The sequence below is a fragment of the Vicia villosa genome, linkage group LG5, assembly GCF_029867415.1.
Source record: "Vicia villosa cultivar HV-30 ecotype Madison, WI linkage group LG5, Vvil1.0, whole genome shotgun sequence".
NCBI lineage: Eukaryota > Viridiplantae > Streptophyta > Magnoliopsida > Fabales > Fabaceae > Vicia > Vicia villosa.
In genome coordinates this window covers 143,710,640-143,735,570 of record NC_081184.1, presented here as the reverse complement: position 1 = coordinate 143,735,570, position 24,931 = coordinate 143,710,640, and the positions used below count along the sequence as shown (strand labels likewise).

The window sequence follows — 24,931 nt, the reverse complement described above, 5'->3', positions numbered from 1 at the left end:
GAAGCTCAATTTTCCAAAAGTTAGTAAGCTTTTCATTGAAGTTTACTAATCTTTGAGCTAAACCTTCATCCAAACACTTTCTCTTCATTAATTCTCTAGATCAAAGTTTAGGAGAGAGATTCTTGGAGTTTATTTGAAGCAAGTTTTGAAGTTGATTGGGGATTTTCTAGATCCACATTTGGTAAACTTATTTTCATCTCTCACAATGTGATCTTTTGTTGATTTTGGTTGCTTGATTATTTGAGCCTTTTTTGTGATTTCATTGGTGCTAATTGCTCATAATTTAATGGAGTTTTTGTGTTCAATTGCAACTAAGATCATAAGGTGTTTGATAAAATGTTTGATCAAAGTTTTATCTCTTAAATGTTGTTTTTCTGAAAATCTGTCAAGAAATCGGTTCCCCTGTTTTTGGAATCCGGTTTTATTCACTGTTTTTTGCATCGAATTTAAAAATCTGTGCAGGAAACCGATTTCCTAATAATAGAATGCAAGTTTTTGCCTTTTAAAGTTGTTTTTTGTGATTTCTCTTTTTCTACTCATTCTTTTGATGGTTACTTTGAATTGAAATTTTAAACTTCCAATTTTCTCTTCAAGTTCAATGGACTTTAAGTGTAGATAAAGTTGGATATATGTTCCTTAATTCAAATCTATCATAGAATGAATTATTTAATTCATTCTTGGTGCTTTGAATTAGTGATATATTGAATGCCTTAATCCACAAAGATGAGTGATTGAACTTGGAGATGAAAGAATTTTTAGAATGTAATTCAATGTAGCTTATCATTCCCCTCCCCTCTTCATCACAATCCCTTCTTGTTTTTTTTTTTGTCATTTATTATGTGGTGCAACTATTAGAAAATGATTTACATATCATTTCTTCAAATTTTTTTAAACACAATTGTTATTTATCGGCCTCGTTGTAGGGTGACTTTTATATAAGTTACTTGGCGATTGCTTAACATATCACTAAATTTTGTCCCGTATCAAAAAATGTCCCATATCAGAAAATGATCGTTCGTGGCCTAAACTTTTGTTTACAAACCAAAGGATGGTTGATTATTTGACAATCGGTTCAAGACCCTTGAAAACTTATTGTGTAGAGGCTTTGATTCTATCAATCATATGATTAGTTTTCATCAACTTTGACCTAAGTTCATTAGTTAACCATTATTTATCATTCATGTCGGCTACTAACTTCTAACCATTAACATCTAACTTTATTTTTATGCTTATTTATTATTCTGCCTTATTTTATACTTTATGATTTATTTTGCTATTTCTCATTCATTATCATGTTTATGTTTATATACATTTTTCCTTTGTCCATTTGGACATATGTTTATGCTTATGCATTTTTTCTTTTGTCCATTTGAACCTTTTATTTTGTTCTTAAAACAGTAATAACTAAACTCGAACCCTAAAAGACTTAATGTGGACTCGGACTTTGGATACTAAACCCTAAGCTTGGAGGATGGACTATTGGACTGAGACCTTGATACCTTGATTGTATTCTGTTAATATTCTGGAAGTCCTTGGAGTTTACTCCAAGGCATTGGGTTTTTTATTTGTGTGTGCATGTTATTCTGTATAAAGTCCTTGAGATTTAATTCCACTACAACATTTTTGGCCTACGGCCACGCTAAATTTTGCCACAACTCAAAAACGGTGGCCACATACAAGCTTTGGCCAGGGTTTTCAAACCGTGGACATATGTTTTGAAATATTGAATCCAGAGTGTGAAACTGTGGCATTTTCTTCATTTTCCACGGTTAACAAACTGTAGATATTTTAAGCCGCAAATAAAAACCGCGGCATTATAATTTTCACTTCAAAGTGTGGCCCAAGCCCAAAAACACATACCCCGCCATAATTTCCCTCTTCTTTTTTTTTTAGTTTCCCTCTCATTAATTATTTTCTTTTCTAATTTATTTAGCTTCCCTCTCATTAATTATTTTCTTTTCTCTCTCTCTCGCGAAAACGACGACAACAACAGAAAAACCTCTCTTTCGGTTTCTCACGACGGCCATGGAATAAGCTCGAAGAAGCTCACATGCTCACAAACCCAGGTATGATTTTTCCCAAAGATTTCGTTTTCATCTCTTACGGTATAACAACAACAGCTCAATTGATAGCTCACTCTCTCCATTTTCGGTTTCCTCTCTTTTTTTTGTTGATGTGGATGTGATTTTCACTCTTTGAATTCAGGGCTTTTCGTATTGATTTGATTGTTTTTTGCGTTTTTTTATTGGCTGAACAAAGGGGTTTGATTTGGTTTGGGGAAAAACAGTTTTTTGGTTTGGTTTGGATGGAGGTTTTTATCTGATTGTGTATTCTGAGATCTGGTTTTGGTTTGAGTTTGTATTTTTCATTTTCTTTACTCCACATTCTCTTCTCTTTGTTACAGGTTTTCACTTTCAATGACACACCCTTTATTTCCAATGAAGTTGACTACAACTCGTATTCCAACTAATGGGTGAGTACCTTGTGTTATTTTGATCTGTTGCAGAAGTTTTATTTAAGTTTGGTTGGTGTCTTGGTTTGGATGTCAAATATAGTTATGTTGTTTCGGTTGAAACATTTTCACAGTTTGATTAATCAAATTCGAATCTAGTTTTTCTTTTCCTTGTTGTGTTTGAGTCATTGATGTGTTTGCGTTTGCTTGTTGCTTTTCCTGGTACAAGGATGATAAGTGGAGTACCAGGGAGAAGGATAAAGACAAATTCTTTCTTTTTCTACCACATATTCAGTAAGATATTCAGCTGAACAATGCCATTCTCGCTGAAGATAAACACAAATCTATGTAAGATTTTCAGTATTTACGCTTTTTTTTCCTTTTCTTATCCTTTAGTGTTTATGTTTATGAATTCGTTGTTTTCAATTTGATAATACATTCATTGGATTTAGATCTCTGATTAGTGTTTTATTAGAATGTCAATGCTTGATCTAAATTTTGATCAATGATTTCGCATCACACTCAATAAAGTCAGATCATTCTATGAGATCATTTATTTACTTGTGTATGTTGATGACATTGTGATCACTAGCTATGACAGACCACAAAATTAAGCCACTCTATTCATTTTCTGATTTATTCAACTGATACAAATTCTTACAATATTTTTTTGCTGATATAGATTTCATATTTAATCTGTAAAACTGTCTATTTCCAATTTTTGGAAATAAACTCCTAAGCTTCTTTCATGCAGTTTTAAATTTGAATGTCAGCTGTAGCACTAACTTTACCTTGACTATTCAATTTGAAGCTTGACTGTTTCTGGATTGACTTGGTAAATATTCTTGTTATTGGTAAGTTAAATCAATCTACTTAATTGCACATTTAACTTTGATGTAGGAAGTGGTAGAACTTGGTTCTAGATTAATTATGAACCTTGTGGTTTGAAATTCAATTCTCTTTAACTATAATATGTGAATGTATATCTAAGATTGGCATGTATAACAAATTCATGCAGTGAATGACACGACTTTAAGATGCAGTTTAAAAAAGTGAAGCCAATAAATTATGAGTTTCTCACTAATGCCATTTAGTTGGAATTTTATGTTTGGTGAATTGGCATCTAAGGTGTAGGTGGCCTAAATGAATTGAAATTGTTTTTTTTTGTTAGAGCTAGATTTGCACTTTATGGTAGGTGTGTGGTTGCATTCTCTATCAGCTTTTAAGCTATTGGATGGCGATAACTAACTCAAAGGCAGCAATATATAAAATCAATAGTTACACTTCATTATCTTAATAATTCTGGTTTATAGTTACATTATCTCTCTTGCAAGACTATGATATACTCAACTTCTAAGATTCTGTAATCCTGATATGTTAGTGGTAACTACTTTTGATGTTGCAGAAAAATTGGAACCTTGTTAGTGTAAACCTTGCAATGGCAGGAACTGGCATATACCAACTCTGGCGCAAATTGCGGTAAGTGATATAAAGTTATCAATATTTATGTGAAGTTTTTGTGAGATTGCTATTCTGCTACCTTGTGATTCAACGTTCATGGAAACCTCAGCACTATTTTAATCAGTAATTATAAAGTTTATTTTCTTGAGAGGATTGGATTGAATTTATCATAAAATCAAATTCTGACATTTTTTCTTAAAATTCCGAAGAGCAATGTTGAAGGTGTGTGTATGTGTCTGACATTTTCTATTTGTCACTCTAAGTTTTTATATTTATTTTTTGTTCAGGTTTATTAGATATATAATTTACTTAGTAAATCATATACTGATGCTATTGTCATTGATGTGTAGACAGTAAAATAATTTGTATTCATACAATTATAGTAATCAATCTTTAAATTCTTCAAAATTGGCGCAAGTGATTGGTGTGTTGGTTTGAAAAAGAAAACCAGCCCTTTGGGCAAGTTTGGTTTCACTATTGGAGTACTTAGAACTGATTCTAAAATTGATTTTTTACGTGTAAAATTGACATGTTTAGTTGACATGTAAAATTGGCTTACATATAGTCGCGGTTTTAATTAGTGGCCATAAACAAACCGTGGCAATACCTAGGCAACTAAACCGCATGCTATACATTAAATCAAAACCGTGGTTTTACGATTTGGCCACAGTTTTGTAGTCATGGCAAAGACAAACCGCGGCCTTAATTTAGATACCTAAACCGTGGCCTATACAAGCCACGGATGTCCATAAAACGTGGCACAAACAAGAAAATCGTGGATTATACTTTAGGCCACGCCCGCATATCCCACAATCACGTTTCTGTGGCCAAAGCGTTACACCACGGTTATTTTGCATATAGCTGCGGTTTCGTGGCCGTGGCAGGTGACCTTTTTTTTGTAGTATTCCAAGGAATTGTGATTGGGAATTCATCTGTATACAGTCGTTACTTTGCCCAATTTTTGTATCAAGTTCTTACGGTGTATTTCTGAAGCTTGGTACAAGTTATGCATATGAAAATGTCACATTCATCTAGAGCTTATTTCATCTGGTACTTGGTATTGTGCCTGCTTGGTTATGATAAATCCAAAGGATGGGAATTCTACATTGACTTTTTAATGTCAAGTGTTGGCTTTTTATTTGGTTAGATTGTTCTTGTCCTTAGCTTTTATTTTATGCTTTAGGATAGTCCCTTCATCTCGTCTCATCTTTAATTTTCAAAACTACTCCCTCTATTTCAAAATCTTCTTATGTTTGCACATTCTTTTAAAACTTTCTTTAAGAACTTTTTGCCTTTAGTGACTTTTCTTTCAAAGTTTGGACACGAATGATTATTTTAGTGGAGATGTAATCCCCTAAATGTCTTGATATGTATTGATATGGTTGGTCCTTTTTCACTTGAGAGAGCTAGTGGCATACTTGTTAATTTATCCAAGTTGGAGCCCTTCTTTCATTTGTGATGCAAAGGCTCCATCAGTTCTCATGTTTAAGAATGATTGGCTGAGTTTTCTCCCCTATGATAATCAAATTTCTATTCTATTTTAAACCAAAAACTTTTGTTTCCTTTTGAAGTGGAACTACATTTGCTCTGACTTTTCCATTGCACTGAGGAGGTATGTAGGCATAATATGTTTTGTCTTGCCGATCATAATTTTTAAAACCAAACAAACTCTTTTTTGCACACAATCATAACTCTTTTTTAACACATATTCACCACATAAAGGTTCACGTGGAGTACCACAGATGTGAGGGGTGCTAACACCTTCCCCTCACATAATCAACCCATGTACCTAAGATCTCTGCTTTTTATTAGTTTTTATTTGAAAAACTTCTTTGGGTTTTATTTCGCTCTTTTCCCTTTTTCTTTGGAAAAAATAAAGCGCGGTGTCGACTTTCACTAAAATAATGAGCCAATTCAATAAATGGCTTTAGACTCAATTTTCCCCCGCTATAGAAAAGAGGCGACTTCACTAGAGAGTAGTCCTCTAAGTGGGTTAAGCTTATTTTTGTTTATCTGTGTATATTGTTATCTCTATATTATTGTATGCTTTGTCTGTTTGTTTGTTTTTTGGATGCTTGGTGGTTCCTCTGTGGTGAGATAAGTCTTATATCCGAACTTGAGTGTACATTAAGATAATATGATGGTATAGTCATTTTGGCTAATGTGAAGTTAATCCTTAATATGGTGACTTGATATCCCCTAACTCAATGGATGTCTCCTTGAAATTGGTGATGCTGAACAAGTTAATTGTGAAAGCATTGTTGTTTTCAACCTGAGAACAAGAGAAGATGGGGACCTAGAATACCTTTTACCCATCTTGGCCTTTTTAGGATGTAGTGCAAAGACTATTTGGGTGTTGTCATACGATGAATTGACTTTTAAAGAAAATGTCGCGGTAAGCAAGAGTCGCCACCGACTTTTATTTTATCCAATTGGAAAGGCAAAAAGAACAGGAAAGACCTTTGAAAGATTTTGAGTTCGGGGGTAGGTTATACAGAGGGAAGGTTTAAGGCACCCTTTGTATCCATGGTTATCCATGGGCTCTTAATTTCTTAGCTCACTTTGTTTATTTCGTTTGTTTGAAATGTAGTGTGTGAATAGAAAAGGTTTTTGAAGAAGGACTTTGGTTTGTAAATAAGCGTAGCCTTTTGGAAATCGTTTTGAAAAGGAGGTGTGAAAATCATTTGAAAGTTTTGATTTAAATGTGAGCAAGCATTTAAGAACACCTACCCTAAGATTGTCTTTTTTGTTCTTTAAGTCTTTCGGGCGAAAGGGTCTATCCATACCATGAGAGGGCAGAAAGTCTTTCAATTGAATGTTTAAGGGTCATCGAGAAAAGTATCATTCTCCATAAAACTGTCCCTACCATAAAGAGGGTAGGTAGTCTAAGGGAAGGATATAATAGTCATTTAGGCAACAGTAAAGATACCTTAGCATTCGAAGGGACTATCACCATTTTATCGAGGGACGAGATCATATTTATCGTAGGCACATCGCACGTTCGGATTGTGTTTAGAAGAGGAGGTGTTGATGTGCTGAGGAGGATCCCTCACACTAATCATTCCTGCCTTCAAAAGATGTTGCAATGCCTGACATGTTAATTTTGGTGAATTGACGCATAGGTGCACCTGGCTTGCGTCGTTGTTGTGGAACTGGTGTAGAGATTCAGAGTATCCGGGGTTCGAGCTTTCGGAATGTGTATCTGATGAGAATGTTTCAGAATGTCCGGGGTTCGAGCTTCCGGAATGTATATCTGATTGGAATGTTTCAGAAGTCTGGGGGTCAAGCTTCCAGAATGTTCATCTAATTGGAACTTTTAGAATGTACGGGGTTCGAGCTTCCGGAATGTATATCTGATTGGAATGTTTCAGAAGTCTGGGGGTCAAGCTTCCGGAATGTTCATCTGATTGGAACTTTCAGAATATCCGGGGTTCGAGCTTCCGGAATGTATATCTGATTGGAATGTTTCAGAAGTCTAGGGGCCAAGCTTCTAGAATGTTCATCTGATTGGAACTTTCAGAATGTCCGGGGTTCGAGCTTCCGGAATGTATATCTGATTGGAATGTTTCAGAAGTCTGAGGGTCAAGCTTCCAGAATGTTCATCTGATAAAGATTGATTTGTTGACAGTATTTATCTAACCAGTTGATCGACCTGAAAGGCAAAGTTAGTTCTATGTGATGTTATGAATGCAAATGCAATCTTTTCAAGGATCTTTAGGAATTTAGTTAGCAACATTAGAAAATGATTTGGTCGCGTCTTTGTCTGAAGAATTCTGACTTTCGTCTTTGAACGTTCTTCTTTGATAATCAAGCTCACCATATCGAGTGGGTCATCGCCTCTGATTCGGGATACTTCTGAATTGGAAGGTACATGGCTAGAGGAAAATAAATCCTCTTGCCCCTTGATAGGTACTGAGTCTCTGAATTGGAAGGTATGTGGCCGGAGGAAAATAAATCCTCGTGCCCCTAAATAAGAGTTCATTCTTTGATAATTAGCACCTGCAATCGTGCGCCCTAAATCCCTAAGATCCTTGAAAGGGTTAGTCAATCATGTTATGTTATGATGTTATGATGTCATGATGTCATGAAGATGTAATGCATTAGGCAAAGCGTAAGGTAATAAGGACGAGTGCGTCCCACAAGAAAAAACCTGCAAGGAAACCAAAGGGTTAGTAGAGCACACAAGCAAGTCACACAAGAGTCCTTAGGTTTAGGGGCTTGCATGAAGTTCGTAGGTAAGTACCCTCCCCACTGAAGTTTAGTTGGTTCAACCTGTCCTAGAATAGTAATCGGGTTCTATGGTGCTCATATCGCTGATCTTTCTCGCGGGCATTGTCTCAACATGGCACTCGATCGGCCAGCCAAAAGCATCCCTAGAGTCCAATCTCAATGAGTGTAGCATCGAGTATCAACCGGCTTCAGTCAGGAATCCAAAGCCAGCTATCTCGCTACTTCCTATAGGCCAAAGTCAAGTTCAACTAAGGTTCTAAGGGCAAATTAGTGCTTATGACACCACGCGGTAGCCAAACGTCTCCTCGATCAGATTCAAGGGCCATCAGGACAAACCAAACCGTCGCACTAACGGTGGCCACCAGTTCAACCATAACGATACATGTCGTACAACCTCCCTGGTCTATTGCCACATACCTAAGGTACACTAGATCCGGGTGTAGGATCTTTCACACAACATAATACCCAAAACAACCTTTAAGATAAAGCAAACAAATCAAACAAGTGAAAACATTTAAGTGAATCCTAAACTTTAAGGTAACCCCTCTTTTATTCGAATATATCCCCAGCAGAGTCGCCAGTTCTGTCATACGGTGACCTGACTTTTAAAGAAAATGTTGCGGTAAGCAAGAGTCGCCATCGACGTTTATTTTATCCAATTGGAAAGGCAAAAAGAACATGAAAGACCTTTGAAAGATTTTGAGTTCGGGGGTAGGTTATACAAATGGAAGGTTTAAGGCACCCTTTGTATCCATGGTTATCCATGGTCTCTTAATTGCTTAGCTCACTTTGTTTATTTCGTTTGTTTGAAATGTAGTGTGTGAATAGAAAAGGTTTTTGAAGAAAAACTTTGGCTTGTAAATAAGCGTAGCCTTTTGGAAATCGTTTTGAAAAGGAGGTGTGAAAAGCATTTGAAAGTTTTGATTTGAATGTGAGCAAGCATTTAAGGACACCTACCCTAAGATTGTCTTTTTTGTTCTTTAAGTCTTTCGGGCGAAAGGGTTTATCCATACCATGAGAGGGCAGGAAGTCTTTCAATTGGATGTTTAAGGGTCATCGAGAAAAGTATCGTTCGCCATAAAACTGTCCCTACCATAAAGAGGGCATGTAGTCTAAGGGAAGGATATAATAGTCATTTAGGCAACAGTAAAGATACCTTAGCATTCGAAGGGACTATCACCATTTTATCGAGGGACGAGATCATATTTATCGTAGGCAACTCGAAGGGACTATGATCTTTTATCATAGGGACATGGTGATTTTGAATCGAAGGCAGCAAGCTAAGGTATCCCTATATCCGAGGGACTTGACTATTTTTGATCGAGAAGGCAGCATACGAGTGGTTACCTTAAAGGTGTGTGTGTATGTGCACCAATCACGTGATTTCAATTCGAATATTTATTTGCAGTTTATGAGCTACGTTTAATTATTAGTTGTCACTCCCTATTTTACTAACCACGCAGTTAATAGTATACAGAAATTTAAAACAGTTTATGGGTGCGGAAAGTAAAATGCGGAAAGTAAAAAGTCCCTATTACTATTACATCAAAATTGAATGAGCGACCTATACACCTTCTAGAATTTAAAAGACGGAAATTAAACAATTAAATAAATAGCATAATTAAACAAAAACATAATTTAAATAATGACGGAAATTAAATAGCAAATATTCATACATGCGACGTTCAATGGATTTTGAGATGAGAAGAGAATCGCGAGCTGAAATTAGAGTTTAAAAATAGGTGAAAATAATCCTAAGTCTAAATTGTCATTATTAATTTGATTAAATTAAAGTTAATTAAAATTAAACCAAAGTTAGATTAATAAATTAAAATTATTTAACTAATTATAACCTAAACCTATTTTTTGTATTTTTAATAATTGGTTTTAATGCAAAATAATTTAAACAAATTAATAAAAAGAAATAAAAAGGGGGAAAAGAAAGAGAATGATTTTAATAAACCTGGGGGTTGCAGCCTGCAAAATGGAGGAGACATAGGCCACAAGCTGAGTTAGGCCCAATAGTGAGGTAAGACCCAGGCGCGAGATCTGGTACAGCTAGCTCCAGAGAGTGTGTGGTGTGGAAGCGTTATGGTCCTTCTGATCTGGCTTGGACATGGATCTAACGGCTGGTACGTGAGACTGCGTGGTGGTCACGTCTGGAATTGCTACGTCTGATCCGTGAATAAAACATTACAAAAAATAAAACGTCCACAGCGGGACTCGAACCAAGGCTCACGAGGTCAAGGAACAACATGCATCACCAGCTGCACTGCACATTTCATTTGTTAATAATACACTCTGTATCTATAAATAACAAACAACGCACTAAGTATTAAATTCAAAACAAAAGCCAAAGTGGGACTCGCGGATTGTATACAGAGCCAATCAGGATTGGAGAGAGGGCGTTGAAGAATTGACTGGCCAATGGAAGTTTCTAAAAACGCCACGCATGCACATGACTGGTCCACGCCGCCTGGGACGCCGGAGCCACCGTCTTCTCCGACGGGATCCTCTCCATGTACCTGCAAAATACACGTGAAACAACAACCAGGAATATCCTTGTCCACTAATTCAAGCCCTGCGAACTCAATGGAAGTGTTAGTTTTGGCTGAAACATCTTGTATCTAAGCTTCCGAATAAGCGAAAGCTTCACGCCCTAACAATGGCGGATCTTCATTCCTGCATCATAACTTAAAAACGAATGGCGTAAACACGTCTAAGGATCATTAAAAGCATGAATATGGACCTGGATATGATTCATAACGTGTAACATGTGACTTTTGAGGCATGGAAGTTCTTACCAAATAGTGAAACTCAAAGGGAGCGTTCTGGTGCGCTGTGATCTTCCAATATGGAATAAAATTGCTCCTGATAGTATCAGGAACGTGGTACAAGTCTCCAAATCCTTTGATATTGGCTGTAGAGGGATGTATCTTATGCCCTAATTTTTTGGTTTCTTGGAAGTTCTTGCAAGGCTAGAGGCTAGGGTTTTTTCTGCTCTTTTTCGTGTCCTTGCTTGCAGAAAGCCCTCCCTTTATATAGAGTGATATTTTTTAGGGTTAAAAGATTGAATAAAATCCCATGATTGATAAGAAAAAATATGATTTTGATTCATATATTTAACCTTTCTATTTTGTCTCAAATATCCTACCAATCAAATATTTTCGAAATTTCTAGCCTTTAATGAGTATCTTGGACCTCAAGAATGCTGAATAACAAACCTTGCACTTATTGATTTGATTTTTGCATTTTATTTTAATTAAAATTGAATTTAATTGAATTAATCCAAAAATAATTAAAATAAATGAAGTAATGGCGTGACATTGGGCTTTAGAGGCTCTTGGCTACTTTAGAAATAGGTTTGAATCAAAGAAACATAAGCCCATTAGCCAAAAATGCAATTTCCATCACTTAGGCTTTCAAGCATTTCCCCAAATTTCACCAACTTGTGCAAGTCATAACTCATTCATTATTTATCATATGAAGATGTTCTAGGACTTTTTGGAAACCTCAAGATGTCCTCTACAATCCACTTTGGAAGCTTTTTTACATTTGAAGATTTTATCTTGAAGATATGGCTCCTGGAAGAAAATAGCTTTTTGCGAGCTTTTAGAAGGACCTGCAATATTCTGGCTCATATCTCTTATGCGGAAGCATCTCTTGACCTTGGGCCCAACATAAAACTTGTAGAGAATGCAATTTCCTTGAGAGTAGGCTTTGGTTGAGGGATTTCTGATAATTTATGAGAGAGATATGATCAGTCAAAGTTGGGTTGACTTTTACCTAAAAACCCTAATTTAGCAACTTGGACATTTGATGAATTTGAAGTCTTCCTTGATGAATCATGATCAACACTTGATCAAATGATGAATGTGACTTCAAAATGTTGATGTTGGCAAAAAAATCAGGAGTTTTGACTGTACTTTGACCACAGTTTGACTTTTAGGTCAACCAGTCGATTATTGATCGTTTGGGCCATTGAGTGAGCAATCTTTTGAATCAGGGCTTGAAACTTGGCATGAGGATACTTTGAATCATATGAGAGACCATGGGTTCCATTTGAGGTATCAGAAGTTGATTTTACTTTGAGAAATACAAAACCCTAGTTTAGAGGCTAATGTTTAGGAGAGAGACTACATACTTCCTTCTTGTGTATCTTTGAGCAGTTGAAAGTCAGATGGATTGAAATATGAATAAATATGATGGGCAAATTTTGGGGTATGACAGGTGTATACCTGATTTATTTGGTACACGATACTACATTCAGGTGAGTTTCTCTTGAGAATATTATTGGCTGACAAGTAGTTTTTTAAGCAGATAATATTTAAAAGATGGAATGTAGACATTGAGAACTTTGTAGAATCTGTTGTACTGGTACAATAAACCCTTAGTACATACCTTTGTGGGTGGTTCTTTATCCTTGACTCCATGCTCGTGGTTCCCCATGTGTCTTTGTTGACTTTACTTATAGATCCCGCTATGTTGCATTGCACATAACATTGCATTTGCATTGCATCATTTGCATACTTCATGCATACATCCAGGTTGTCCTGAAAATTTATTCTCGTCTTTCTGTATCTTCAGATTTGTCTATCTACCGTCAAGTTGATTCCTCGACACATTAAACTAGAAGCATGTATCTGAAGACTATGAAAGAACTTCAACAAGACCAAGAGTTGATATGAATGGAAGTTAGTCAATTGAAAAGCCAAATGAATCAGATCATGGAAATCATGCAAGTCTTATTGAAGAAAGAATGCAACCTTCCTCCGATTGTTACAAAGAAAGTGGATACTCCTTTAGTCTTTTCCATTGCAACCATCTGTTATCCGGGTAAACTGTCTGGATTTCAAAATCCAAACTACACAAACCATAGCAAAAGTGTTCATGCACATACCCTAACCCTCAAATGTTCCAAATTGTTACCAAATCTAATTAGGACCAAACAAATATTACATTTCTATTGGAGATTTCCTAATGTAGCATAGTTATAACCTATTAAGGAATTGCATGCATCAAGCAAGGTGTTCAGTCAGTGAAAAATAGGTGGCCAGCAATGGAGGGCTTGATCTTCGGCGACGGATGAGAGAAAAAATGGGTTGTACCTGCAAGACACTCTGATGGCAAAGTAAGAAAGAGAACAAAAGGTACAGCTGAAAGTATGAGATTTTGGGCAAAGTTTGGATTACCTTGCCCTCTAGAGGTAGGGGGCTATTTATAATATTCTCTTTAGTGAAGATTGGGTCACGGTATAGTTATGGGCCTGGGCGTGATTTTCGGGCCCAAAATATAGGAAACCGTGGAACAGGGATATGAGTAACTTATCAAATGTAAGTGATGAATGGATTATCTTTGAAATTATGGTAGGTCAGACCTCAAATGTCATACGTCATGTTTAGATATCTGATCCAACATTAAGTGCAGCGAGGTATAAACATAGCAGGCTGAAAAATGATAAACAACACAGGTAATTGTTATCATAACTTTTCTAAGTTACAATGCTTCTATTTATAGCCTATTCCCAACTAGATTTAGGTTTCTAATCACATCATATTTGCTGTTACAAATCAGTAAAAACTTCTGCTAAAAATTAGGTTTTCAATCAAATCTTTTTAAATTGTCTCCAATTATAGAAAGTCTTTGTTCTTCAATATTCTTCTTGATTCTTTTTGACCTTTTGTTCTGCGCCAAAAAGGATTTGTATAATATTCTTCTGAATATTCTGTATCTGTTTAAATCAAGCTGAGTCTTCTTGAATCCAACTCAGCAGGCACAATGTCGAATGCAGTAAGTCTCGACATCTTCTAGGACATGTTGTTCCAGATGTTGAATCCCTTTAACTCAACATGTTTCATTATCTCATGTACATGTTCTTATACAGACATACTATATTTCATTCTTGTAGCTAGTATTTGTTTTACAAAAATTAATGCCAACCCTAAAATTACAGAACTTACAATCTTGAATGGAGAGGAAGTTGATGAAGATGCTAGGTTTGAATGAAAAAAAGTAGAGCCTGATAGAAAGATTGGAACAGTGTTAGAAAGGGAGTAGGCACTCGTGAGAGTTTTATTCTACACTTGTTTGTTTGGTTTCAAATGTAAGGAAAAGAAGACAGAAAGATAGAGGGTTGTTACTTAAATGAATGTGTATGTATTTTAATATTCGTAGGTTGAATCAGAATTTTGAAATTAAGACATATCATTAACTTTGATTTGGCAGTGGTTCTAAGGTTGGGTTTGTTGGGGTGTGTTGAGGTGCGTCCAGATTTCAATATCCGTAAGTTATTCATACAAAATTTGATGATGATGATGAATTTTGGATAGTGGCGAAAATGTGATTTGATTATGAATTTTTTACTAGTGGTTAAAGTGACATAAATAATAATATTTGTATGATGAACGTCGCGTTAAATATAAAAATAAATGAAAATTATAAAAAAAATCAAAGTTATAATAACAAGTCATAAAATAATAATTATACCCCAGTCTTACAATTATTTGATTTGACCAAAAGACTCTTATATTATATTTGGAAAAAAATAAAAAAATAAAAATTGCATTCGAGATGACTTATGTTAAGTTAGTATGTGATTATAACAAAGATGACTTTAGGCAACAACGAAAAATTCTGTCCAGATTTTTTTTACTTTTTAAAAATGTTGCCTATTCTCTAGTAGTCTTTTTACGAAGTTATCCGTCTGTGTTATATTTTAAAAAAAAATTGCATTTCAAATAACTTATAGGTAAGTTATCTGGTGATTACAACAAAAATGAGTTTAGGCACACAGAAAACCTGTGACCTAAAGTTTAAAAAAGTTGTTTCCATTGTCTTACTTGGTGTTAGCTGAAGATTTCGACTAAAGGATTATGATACCTTGAAGTGATGGATTATGATGAAGGAAGAGTTTTCATAAAGCTATTCAAGGTTTTTTCTCTTTGGAAGAAGTATTATTCGACTAAGAGTAATGTTGGTAATATTTGATAAGTATCTTTTGACGAAGGAGCTGGTATAGTCGAAACACTAGAGCGGGAAGATTTGAAATTCAAATGGAGTAGTTTCGTCCAGCAAACACGTGGAAACATCTGAAGTAACATAAAACGTTCGAAACGTCGAACGTGGCAGATATCTGTGTAATGACCGTTAGGGTCGAAGTAGTATAAATAAGAGTACTTTTGTTCAGTTTGGGATGTTCGAATCATTATACAAAAAATTCACAAAAATACTCGAAGTACCGGTGCGAGAGAAAAGAGTCTTTGCTGAAACAATGTATGTGTGAAGAACATCATATTTGCGTTTCATATTATTTGTTTAAATGCAAAGTTATATTTAACAGTTCTTTGTTTATACGTTTGCTTTGTTTTATTTCAAAGTCATTTACTTATTGCAATTTACATTAGAAAGCTGTATATTTCTGCAAATTAGAAAGATTATTGAATATGAATCAAATCACTAAAACACTATTCGACAATGTCCTAGGATCAATCTAGTCGATCCTGCGAGTAACCAGATTGTTTAGACATTTTGGAGGACTAGCGGTTGTCTGTCAGAAATCACTGGTAAACACTTGGTTACCAAATTCGGAACATTTTATTTTGGTGATCTGGCTAAGGTTATTAATTGTTCACTTTTGGAAACGGTTTTAAAACCGCTATCTAATATGTCATTGCCAAATGGCAAAAAAAGAAACATACCGAAAAACTTATAACAAGTTATCCGGTGAAAAAATTTTGATAAAAAAATTATAATAGCGGAAAACTTATAAAAAGTTAACAGGTGAACAAAATTTTAGTAAAAAATTATAATACCGAAAAATTTATAACAAGTTACCTGGGGAACAAAAATTTGATAAAAAATTATAATATCGCAAAATATATTACAAGTTATCCGATGAAGATAAATTAAGTATCTGGATTCTTTAAGTGATTTTCTCCGACACACTAATGTAGCGGTACAAAATTTTCCTATTTCAAAATAATAAGAAATAAATAAGGGTAATTTATCTATTTTAAAAAATATAAGAGTAGATGATAATTGTAGGAGTATGTGTATGGGGTAATTTTTTTTATTTTATCTTAGTATTTGATAGATTTAAATCTCAATATCGACCTAAACCTTATTGTAGACATGTCACAAAATGAATCAATAGCACTTATTAATATAAAAGTTGATAGGTAAATATTAAGCAAGAACAAGTATAACAAATTTATTAATATTTAATTTATTTTCTTCTTGAATACATAGAAGGAAAGCTTAAAGCTTTTACCACGAGTATCTTTTCTCCCAGGACTTTTTGTTCTGATTATAAAAATAGGCTCCATCAGTTCTAATATCTCTCCAACACTGAGAAATACATAAATCTTCATCTTTCTTAGCATCATACATTACCATGTTCTTTTCTACATTGTCCCATAGAAAGAGGCATGTATACAAAGTGGTACCTCGAATGTTAGCTCGAAAAGACCATTCTGTATATTCACCTGGAGGGATATCACGAATGCGAAGATCATCGTCTCTTGATTTACAATGCATAGTCATATAGCTGCCAATATCATTTGAAACACGCACTGTTGTTTTTGTGGGACTCCATTCAACTTGTTGACCCTGAGTTAGGGCTAAAGTTGAAATAATCATCCATAAGATGCTAAGTAAAGTTAAGGACTTCAACATGTTTGCGAGAAAATGAACCAAATATTTTTCAATCTTCACCATTATGCAAATGAGTCTAAGTTGATATTTAAATACTGGATTTTGTGACATCACTTTTTCTATAAAAGTGATATTAAAAGTTTCATTTCTTCAATAGTTTAAGTTATTCTTATTTAAATATTATTTTTATTGTTTTATCTGGTAATATTATAGTGTAGCATATTAATGAGATAATTAAAAAAGTGATATTAAAATATGATATTCAATGTGGAGGATTTTCATAAAAGAAAATTCTACTTTACAAGTGTAATTCATATATATATATATATATATATATATATATATATATATATATATATATATATATATATATATATATATATATATATATATATATATATATATATATATATATATATATATATATATATATATATATATATAAAGACAATTTCTCATGGCACCTTTATTATATTTCTTTCGAGCCCTGCATGAAAATATTAAATTGTTCCCTGATTTTGAAGATATATCTTTGCCCGCACTAAATCTCTTTTTTTTTGTTACTTATTTTAGTTCGGAGATACATTCCGAATAAATCCAATTTTAATTCAGAATGTCTCTCCGAAAATGCCTTTAGTTCCAATAAAAATGAAAGAAAGGATAATGAATATTGTATTTATTATTTGATTTTATATCATAAACTTATATTAATGTTTAGTTTTACAATTTAAGTTATCTTTTACTAATAATACTTCACTTTAATTATATTATAATATCTTTTAAATTTGAATATATTTTTAATTGAATTTAACAAATATTTATCAAGTCAACGATAAAAACTAAAAAAGGTTTAATTAAAAGTTAAAGTTTTATTTTTTTGTCAAATTATAAAAAAAATATTAATTACATAAAAAATATTAAATATGTGATAAAAAATATTACTTTTAAATAATATATTTATCATTCATTATAATATTATAAGGCATAAGCACTTAAATATTTATTTCTCTTTAATAATAGACATTTAAAATTCAATTGTATTTCACTATTATTATTATTATTATTGTTATTATTATTATTATTATTATTATTATTATTATTATTATTATTATTATTATTATTATTAAACTTGACTAATTGTATGATTTTATACCATCAATTTATATTGATATATGTCTTTCAATTATTTTAGACAAGATTGTATTTTCTCTTAATTATACAAATAAACATTTATTTATTTACTATTAATAACTCATATAATTCATAAATAATTATCATTAAAATCCATAGTTAATATTGGAATAAATGGTATTTTCAAAGATACATCTCCGAATTAACTTTGGATTTATTCTGAAATGTATTTTCGAACTAAACTTTTATAAAAAAAATGGAATTTGGTGCGTTCGGATATGCATATCTGAATTCACCCAGAGATATTTTAAATTTTTAAGGTTGTGCCTCATATAGTAAAGGTGGGAAGAAAATTTTCCTAAGAAAATTTCAATCATAGTTAATGTCTAATATTTGATGTCCCAAGGGTGAGAATACCTTAGCCCATTAATTGGACTCTATAGTTTAGCTTAAACAGATTCAATTTAAGCTAGTTTTTTTAAATAGAAAAAACCTAAAAAATTTATAAGTTTATTTAGTTAAAAAATTTAGGTCACGAAATATAGAAAAACTATTTAACATACCAGGTCAGCTTATTTAAACATTACAAAAAAAATTGTCATTAGCTACGTGAATTTCACGCTATAAATAGGTAAATCACGCCACAAACCATCTTTTAGCGACGTGAGGGAACACGCGCCATGAGCGCTTGTGGCAACTCAGTTGCCACGTGAAAATCATACCACAACTTTGCCACGTGATTTTCACGTCGCAACACTTTGCCATGTGAATTTCACGCCATGAAGTTCTACATGGATAACATGCCAGCTCAGCTACAATTCAGGAGCGCAGAAGTAGGGTGACAGGTTTACCACGTGAATTTCACACCACAAAAAGGAATGTGTCAAATTTGCATCGGAGTAAACACGCTACAAAAATGAAAACGTGTAATATATTTGCCACATGATTTTCATTTTGCACATTATTTTTTATTAAAAAATAAAATAATTAATAATTAATTAAAAATTAAAAATTAATTAATAATAATATTTTTAATTAATAATTAGAAATATGAATTTTTTTATAAAATTTCTATTAAAAATGTTTAATAATATACAAAAATTAATATTTAAAGGTACAATATAAATAAAAAAAGTAATCATCTTCGTAAATAAGTTCTCATCCTCATCATTCATTTTTTGTTCCTTGACCGCTAACTCCTCCACTTCCACCAAACTCTTGATTTCCACCTATTGAGTCATTTGTTTGGTTCCTTTATGAGAGCAATTGTCGCATTTGCTCCTCCATCTCAAATTGTTTCTTCTTCATTGCCTCCATTTCGAGATTTAGTGATGTCTCGCCATCTACCATCTCGCGTCTCAGCTCATTTAGCGTCGGTTGTCTCATCGTGTCCATCATTTCGGGTGTCAATTATGGTGGACGTGACATTCTTTCCCCATTTGCAACTCTTTCAAATAAAGTTATATCCCATTTTGTGTAGTTTTCGGCCAAAGATCCAACCAAAAAAATATCCATTAGGTATTTTCCTGCCATTTTCTAAACTCCAAATATAACGATCCACACGTGAATCAATCGGATCTGAACCTATCGGAGTATACTGAGGATTTTCAACTAGAAATTGTGTGAGCAATGTCTGATAGTCCTCCTGCAAATACAAAAAAAAATTAAATTAAATATAGTTTAAGCAATTTAGTTATATACAAGAGTTAAATAAAATAAAATAATGATATATAGCCACATGATTTTCACGCCACAAACAACACTATCTCATCATGACGTGGCATCTTAGTTGCCACGTGATCAAATTTTTCACTAAATTAAATATAGTTTAAACTATTTAGTTATACACAAGAATTAAATAAAATAATAATATAAACAACTTACCAAAGCACTTCTAGTGTGGTCGTCAACAAAATCCCGTAATTTTTTTGGGTACGAGTCTTTACAACCAGCTCATAAATTTGTGGGGTCTCCTCTTATCCTTTGCTTAATTAATAAAATTAACTTCAATTAAAAATATATAAATCAAAATATATCTTTAAAAAGTAGTTATAATTACCATTCATCAAACATGTTTGGCGATATTAATACTTCCTACTACATTAAGGCAATTCTCTTTTTCAGATGCTCTCAATTTCTTTGCATTTTCATATTTTGCTTCAAAACCATTTGAATCTGAATAGACAAGAAGTTCATCAAATACTTCTTTGTCTATCCATTTAGGAAGAACATTTTGTCCTTCCCAACAAAGACTAGCACGCCTTAGCATATCAGAAAGTCAAATTGATGTTCTGGCTCAAATTTTTTTTAATCCTATATTCGTTCAATACTTCCCACGTACACTTTTCCTGCAATGTTGTGTGACATTCAAATAAATTGTTAGATAATTATAATAAAAAATAATTAAAATAACAATAACTTAAAAAAAATTCATTATACCTTAAATTTATTAAACCAAGCATCTTTTTCATTCGAGGAAAGTTTTCCAAATGAGTTCTAAGCTTTTGTATACATTAGATGACTAACATAATTTATACATTTGGCAACAACCTGATTCGGCTCGAAACTAAACAACAACAATTTGAATAAGTATTAAATCTAAAAATAGAAACATGTATACTTAAATAAAATTTTATAAATTAGAAACTTACAATTTTCCACCGGGCCAAATTTAATATCTTTCATCAATCATCTCATACTCATACGGATTTGCAGTGCAATCCTCTAAAATAAGGTCATCCTTTTTTAGGAAGATGGTCTCTAGAAGAAGTTGGTCGAGATGAATGAGCAGTTTACTTCTGCTCAGGATGTGTCATACACAAAATTTTTACCCTAAGATTCCAATCATTTGCATTCTTACCACTGAACAAGATCACTATCTTATGTATGACCTTTGGCTTTGTGTTTATCTTGCCTTTGGGGGAATCACCAAGCACCCAGGTTTGTTTAATTTTTGAATATTTCTTTGTTATGTTATACTAATCAAAATACCAAAAATTTTGCTTTGTTCTTCTTGTATATTTGTGTTTCGTAGGTATCGCGCCAAAGCATCCAACAAAATCAGTTGCCTGTCACTTTTTCCCTGCAGAAACCAGTTTCCCTTTGATTTTCGACGCCTGGACTTCAATTTTTCAATATAGAAACTTGTTTCCTCATTTGAAGAAACCGGTTTCCTAAGCGAAATTGGCAAAAAAAAAGCATTTTCAAATTTGGTGGTATTTGACACCAATTCCTTTTTTGGGAGAATATTCTTGATCATTCAAAATAATTTCCTACCTCATCATAATTAAATTCTATCATACACCCTCATTTGATGACATGTGCACCACTTGATCTCACAATGTGATATCTTGTTAATTTTGGTTGCTTGATTATTTGAGCCTTTTTTTGTGATTCCATTGGTGTTAATTGCTCATGATTTAATGAAATTTTCGTGCTCAATTTCAACTAAGATCATAAGGTGTTTGATAATATGTTTGATCAAAGTTTTCTCTCTTATACTGTTTTTCAAAAAATTTGTCAAAAAACCGATTCCCCTGTTTCTGAAATTCGGTTTCCTTCACTGCTTTATGCACCGGATTTGAAAATTTGTGCATGAAACAGATTTCCCTGTTTTAGGAAACCGGTTTGCTGATAACATAATGCATTTTTTGCCTTTTAAAGGTGTTTTTGGTGATTTCTCTTTTTTTACTCAATCTTTTGATGGTTACTTTGAATTGCAATTTTAAATGTCCAATTTTCTCTTCAAATTCAATGGACTTCGGGTGTAGATAAATGTTCCTTAATTCAAATCTATCATAGAATAAATTATTTAGTTCATTCTTGGTTCTTTGAATTAGTAATATATTTAGTGCTTTAATCCACCAAGATGAGTGATTGAACTTGAAGATGAAAGAATGTTGAGAATGTTATCAAATGTAGCTTATCATTCCCATCCTCTGTTCATCTCAATCCCTTCTTGTTATTGTACATCTCAATCCCTTCTTGTTATTGTTTGTTATTTAACATGTGTTGCAAATATAGGAAGATGATTTACATATCATTTCTCCAATTTATTTTTAAACACATAAATTGTTATTGACTGGCATCTTTGTAGGGTGACTTCTATATAAGTTACTTGGCGATTGCTTAACCTAGCGCTAAATTTTGTCCCATATCAAAAATAGTCTTGTATCGGAAAATGATCATTTGTGGCCTAAACTTTTGTTTACAAGCCCAAGGATGATTGATTATTTGACAATTGGTTCAAGACCCTTGAAAATTTGTTGTGTAGAGGCTTTGATTCTATCAATCCTATAATGAGTTTTCATCAACTTTGACCTAAGTTCATTAGTTAACCATTACTGATCATTCATGTTGGCTACTAACTTCTAACCATTAACATCTAACATTATTTTTATGCTTCTTTCTTATTCTGCCTAAATTTATACTTTATGCTTTATTTTACTATTTCTCATTCATTATCATGTTTATGTTTATATACATTTCCCCTTTGTCCATTTGGACATATGTTTATGCTTATGCATCTTTTCTTTTTTCCATTTGGACCTTTTATTTTGTTATTAAAACACTAATAACTAAACATGAACCATAAAAAACTTACTGCGGACTCGGACTTTGGATAATATACCCTAAGCTTGGAGGATGAACTATTGGACTGAGACCTTGATACCTTGATTGTATTCTGTTAACTCCAAGGCATTGGGTTGTTTTCTTTGTGTGTCCAGGTTATTCTGTATAAATTTCTTGAGGTTTAATTCCAAGGCATTGTGATTGGGAATTCATCTGTATACAGTCGTTACTTTTCTTAATTTTTGTCTCAAGTTCTTATGGTGTATTTCCAAAGCTTGGTACGAGTTATGCATATGAAGAAGTCATGTTTATATGGAGCTTATTTCATCTGGTAGTTGGTATTGTGCTTGCATAGATATGCTAAATCTAAAGGATGGGAATTCTTCATTGACTTCTTAATGTCAAGTGTTAACTTCTTGTTTGGTTATATTGTTCTTGTCCTTAGATTTTATTTTATGCTTTAAAATAGTCCCTTCATCTCGTCCAATCTTCTTTAATTTTCAAAACTAATCCCTCTATTTCAAAATCTTCTTATGGCTTGATATTGATTGATGTAATTGGTCATTTTCCAATTGAGAAAGCTAGTGGCATCTCTTCTTTCATTTGTGATGCAAAGGATCCATCTTTTCTCATGTTCAAGATTGAATGACTGAGTTTTCTCCCCTATGATAATCAAATGTCTATCCTATTTTAAACCAAAACCTTTTGTTTCCCTTTTAAGTGGAACTACATTTTATATGACTTCTCCATTGCATTGAGTAGGCATGCAGACACAAAATATTATGTCTTGCCGAGCATAATTTTTAAAACCAAACAAACTCTTTTTTGCACACAATCATAACTATTTTTTAACACAGATTCACAAAACGGTCCTTGTGGAGTCCCACATATGTGAGGGGTGCTAACACATTCCCCTCACATAATAAACCCCCGTACCTAATATATTTGTTTTTTATTAGTTTTGATTTGAAAAACATATTTGGGTTTTATTTCGCTCTTTTCCATTTTCCTTTGGAAACAATAAAGCGCGGTGGATATTTTCACTAAAATAACGAGCTAAGTCAATCAATGTATTTAGTCTCAATTTTTCCCCGCTATAGGAGGAGGTAGAGAAACTAGACACTTATTTTGTTCCTGCTGCAAAGGTTCAACTACTAAAAGAGTTACAGAAAGAGAATGAAAAAATTGTAGGTAAAGTCTAAGTATCATTGCCTAAGGTTGAGAAATCGCTCACTAAACCCCATATTTCTCTCAATATCGCGATCAAGACGGTGGATGATATGGATACCGTACTAACAAGCGCGAATGAGGCTCGCGAGGAAGAGGTGAAACCCTCACAAACTAGCTAGAGGAATTGAAGGCGAGATATAAGAATGATGTACATATGGTTAGCCAAGTAATGCGGGCTTCCTTTGACAACTCTCTCAACCAGATAGAAGCTTTCTATCTAAAATTAAAGATTTCTCAAAAAACCCTCAACTTAATATTGTTTAAAACCCTATTTAAGGAGAAGATGAACATATTTAAATCTCAACTTAATTTTGGTGTTAAATGTTAGTGCTTGATGCACTTTGAGTGAGATAAGGAATGAGAGAGAGTGAAAAGTATTGAATTAGGGTTATTATTGAATGTGATAGTAAAAATTGAATTACAATATATATTTATATACTACTATGTGACTTGTATACTAAGAAACTAACATAACAAACCCTGACTAATTTGGGCTTAGGCTTGGGTTACTTAGTTTTGATTATACTCTCAACATACCCCCTTGAAATCCAAGTTGTTGTATACAAACTAATCATAATCGATCTAAAATATTCCTAATTTCTTTCTCAAGGTTAGGAATTTTCCAATCTTCAATCCTTTGGTGAAAATTGTAAGGTGTGAATATGGCAACAGAAAACAGTTTAGAGGGGATGAATAGACTTAAAAAAAATTCAACCGATTCTTCAAATAAGAATAATCTGTGGTTTTTCAGAGTTTGCCTGCGGATGATTTAGAGAGAGAGAATGTAAAAACACGATGTTTCGCAAATTTTAATCACTACTAAAGCTCTTAATGATTTTCCAATTCCAACAAAACCTAAGCTTTTCGAATTAAATCACTATTACCAAAATGTAAACCTAAACACATATGTTCTACGAAATGCAAATTAGAGAGAGATGACACAGTGATTTAAGGTGCTTTGACTCTTTCGTCCTCGCGTGAGTATATGTGCACTATTGAGAGTACCTGCATAATTCCATTAGATTTTAACAAATATACAAAAACTTCATACAATCACTTATCTATAATAATGCTCAAGATAATGAAACTTCGATTCCGGATCTTGACATGTATGGATGGCCAACCTAAACCTTATTGCAGACATGTCACCAAATGAATCAAAATACTACTTATTAGTATAAAAGTTGATAGATAAATATTAAG

General features: G+C 33.2%; 1 long non-coding RNA gene across 3 annotated transcripts; it reads left to right on the top strand.

Moving 5' to 3' along the window:
• Positions 1 to 1,931: 1,931 nt before the first annotated feature.
• LOC131602916 (uncharacterized) lies at positions 1,932 to 16,980 on the top strand. Of its 3 annotated transcripts, none has more exons than XR_009284186.1 (5): positions 1,932 to 2,066; positions 2,405 to 2,473; positions 2,682 to 2,800; positions 3,858 to 3,931; positions 12,731 to 16,980. It is a non-coding gene; the product is annotated as an uncharacterized LOC131602916 (long non-coding RNA). The 3 variants fall into 3 exon arrangements; XR_009284185.1 differs by lacking the exon at positions 12,731 to 16,980 and adding an exon at positions 3,264 to 3,306 and having other exon boundaries at positions 3,858 to 12,718; XR_009284183.1 differs by lacking the exon at positions 12,731 to 16,980 and having other exon boundaries at positions 3,858 to 12,718.
• The last annotated feature ends 7,951 nt before the right edge of the window (positions 16,981 to 24,931 follow it).